This window comes from Rhinoderma darwinii, chromosome 4 (assembly GCF_050947455.1).
Source record: "Rhinoderma darwinii isolate aRhiDar2 chromosome 4, aRhiDar2.hap1, whole genome shotgun sequence".
NCBI lineage: Eukaryota > Metazoa > Chordata > Amphibia > Anura > Rhinodermatidae > Rhinoderma > Rhinoderma darwinii.
In genome coordinates, this window is record NC_134690.1 from 52,990,761 (window position 1) to 52,994,519 (window position 3,759).

General features: G+C 40.7%; 1 long non-coding RNA gene across 1 annotated transcript; it reads right to left on the reverse strand.

Moving 5' to 3' along the window:
* Positions 1–1,790: 1,790 nt before the first annotated feature.
* LOC142760694 (uncharacterized) lies at positions 1,791–3,375 on the reverse strand. The gene is made up of 2 exons (XR_012883361.1): positions 3,094–3,375; positions 1,791–2,780 (listed from the first exon to the last, which is right to left on the reverse strand). It is a non-coding gene; the product is annotated as an uncharacterized LOC142760694 (long non-coding RNA).
* Between the last annotated feature and the right edge of the window lie 384 nt (positions 3,376–3,759).

Genomic DNA, 3,759 nt, shown 5'->3' on the forward strand with positions numbered 1-3,759 from the left:
GATGTTCAAAAAACGATGCCAATCTAAAGTAGACATATGGGGGATGTTAATTAGCAACAATTTTGTGTGGTATAACTGCCTGTCTTACAAGCAGATACATTTACATTTAGAAAAATGCTAATTTTTGCAATTTTTCACCAAATTTTGGTGTTTTTCACTGGTAAATATTGAATTTATCGACCACATTTTTCCACTATCATAAAGTCCAATGTGTCACGAGAAAACAATCTCAGAATCGCTTTGATAGGTAAAAGCGTTCCGGAGTTATTACCACATAAAGTGAAATATGTCAGATTTGAAAAAATGGGTCTGGTCCTGAAGGCCAAAATGAGCTTGGTCCTGAAGGGGTTAAACAGTCAGTTCCCTTTTATTAAAAAGTGTTTTATTAGGTGTTACAGGTTTAGGACTTGCTTTATATTTTTATTCGGTCGCACCTGATTTAACGGTAGGTTTATGAGAATATACAAATGCAACAATGCACTAATGACATCTGCAAAAGTGGGAGTGATTTTCTATAAGGAACATAATTCCCATTGTGGCAGTTATCTACTAGGGTATGGCCCTTTAATGACCAGCAAATTCAATAGTGACAAATATCAAAATGCTGCTCAGATTTTGTATGGCTGTGAAAGGGTCCAAGCACTGAGACCCCCTCCAATCGCTTAAACGAAGCAGCAGAAGTGCTCATGTGAGCGCTCAGCCGTTTCGTATCTGTTCGGCTTTTTCCGGAAATGAATGTATCGGAGTACAGACTCGAGAAAAATGTCTATGAGCCCGTACTTCGATACATCGGCTTTCCGGAGAAATCCGAACAGACACAAAGCAGCTGAGCACTCACACGAGGGCTTCTGCTGCTTCATTTGAGCAATTGGTGCAGATCTCAGTGCTCGGACCCCCACCAATTTAAACTTCTGACATGTCACTAAGACAGAAGTTTTTCAAACGTTTAGTTACCCTTTAACCCTGTGGTGGCACTGCAGCGAAATAAAGCCTTTCATAGATTACATCTGATCGCTGGGTTTCTCAGCAACATCGACAACCTCTTCATGTTCCTTCCAATCTCTTCCATTTTCGCTGGCCGACGGCTGAGGGGTGTGACTTAGTAAGGGATGGGGGAAAATGGCTACTCTAGGACCCACACAGAAGAATTTCTCAGGCAAAACAGGAGCAAGTGGATTGTTTTGATTTATATGTATTTTTTACCTTTAGGCTACATGCACACGTTGTGTATTTTACTGTGGGAAACACACAGCAAAACCTCTGGAAAAAAACACACCTGAAGGTGATGCGTTTTTCAGTGTGTTTTCTCCCATTTGATTCGTTTTTCGGTGCCTTTTCATGCTGAGAAATTTTGGTGGGATTTTCCTCTGCACTAGACAAATAGAATTTGCAAGCGGAAACGCAAGATAAAATGACATGCTGCGGATTCTAAACAATACACCACAGGTCAATTTCAGTCCCGAAAAATACCGTACCGTGTACATGAGATTTCTTGGAATCTCATTGAATATGCTGGTACTGTATTACTCTGCAGAGGTGCTGCACGCATATCCGCTCTCCAAAAACGCACGTAATACGCATCGTGTGCATCGATCCTTAGTGTTCCTTTATAGTAGTAGCATTTATATGGATCATATGATGTATTTCTCTTCTGTATGTGTATATTATCCAATGCTTTATGGAATCAACCATATTGGATTATCAGCAGCAAAATAACCATAATAACCTCCCATAATATAAACTAATACCTGACTGCTATATAATATTGAGAAATGACGAGGAGACAGAGCTTTCATTTTTAAACACAATTTATTTAAATAAAATTCCTAACTAAAGCTATTGATCCAGAAGAAGGCAAAAACCCTGCGCACGTTTAGCCAATTTGTGCCACAGGGGAAAATTCCTTGTTGACCCCGAGAAAAGGCGATCAGTCCGAGAACCCAGGATCAGAGCTTGTAATGCAACTAACTAACATCTTACTTATAGCTATGACATTATATGGAATAGTAAGTTATAAGAAGGTGTCCAATCCCAGATGTTCTCCACGACGACCTGGTATCATGCAGGTCGCTCCTCCACTGATCGGACTACGGACATCACAGCTCGGCTATGGTCATCTCTGCTGGTGAAAGAGAAAGAAAACACTGCCCTCCTAGGTCACAGGAGGCCAGTTCCATTATACCAGGTCCCTGATGTGGTGTAAAGCAAATGGCCGACTCCAGGAGGGCAGGGATTAGGCCTTTGATCTGAAAGCCACTTTTTACACAATCAACTTCTTAGACTCACAATTGATGTCCTCCGTCTTTGAGTTTTTCTCCTCCTAATGGCCACAAGTAACATGCAATTACCTCCTTCCCAGCTTGGATTTGCCTCACTGGTGAACATAGCATATAGCAGGTGTCTTCTGCTTGAACTATGGGAAACCATTGTTCCCTGTTATCCCACCAAAAAATAGTCATGGACCACTGAGAACTGTTCAGCCTCTATGCAGACCAAACAAGGTCCAGGGTCTAGGAGGACACAACCATGAGAGGCTATGGGATAACGTGTAAGGAATCTTAGCATGTGTGACATGGAGGAGTTATAGGAGGACATCAAACATCGGTCTTGCTAAAGTCATAATACATTCCATGTATTTACCTTGACCTGTATAATCAGTGTATTATGACATCGGAAGGCACCAAATATAGAATTATAAATAGAATTGTCACGTTACATAAGATTTTGATCAATCTCACAGTTTTCATCTTCATCTTCAGCCGCTCGTCCAGATCTCCACCCTGCAATAAAATAATAAGGGCAAAATTTGTGCCATTTTAACATAGTTTACTTTAATAAATGGGACTTAATCTACGTCTCCTTGGAGACCACGCCCACTTTTTTGTCACTTTTTAAATTTGTCAAGTGACGAGAAAATATACATTTTACACCAAATTTGTTGCATGTCACCGTTTGCAACTTTATTTGGTTAAGCTTACAAAATAAACTGACATAAACTGCTCAGTAAATATGGGCTATAATGTATAACAAACCCCCAAATTCTCAAATATCCCACATTTTCAGATTAAATGAACATATATATTATGTACATACCTTCAATGTTTGCAAGATTGCTGGCATCATGGCGGCAGATTTTCCTCCACATTACTGTTTTTCTTCTTGGTCCCAAAACCTGAAAGTAAATGACTGAACCTCCTATCACCGTGTATATAAGCCAAAGCCCCCCCCGGTTTTCCTGTTGTTCTTCCCCTATCATGCGGCTCGTGAATGAAGTTCTCCTCTTCTATTGTTCCGGATCCCGACTGCGGACTTCACAAACATCAGAAGCTTCCGCTATTCTCTGTGAGATCCCCATGGTGAAGTATCTTGTGTCTGCTTATCTTCATATCCTGGACTGAGCAGTCGCCCCTCCTAAACCCCAGTTCTTATAGAGTCACAGTCATTATGACATCATGCAGTGAGGTAACAATGGCCTCCTGTATTTTATCTGATGATGTCACAAATATGACCAAAAGTGACATCTCCTGCTATAGTGTTAATAATAAGTATTTACAATGTCACAGTGCAGATTGGTTAGCATTGCTGCCTTGCAGTGCAGAGTCCTTAACCCCTTAAGGACGCAGCCTTGTTTTGGCCTTAAGGCTCAGAGCCCATTTTTCAAATCTGACATATTTCACTTTATGTGGTAATAACGTCGGAATGCTTAAACCTATCCAAGCGATTCTGAGATTCTTTTCTCGTGACACATTGGGCTTTATG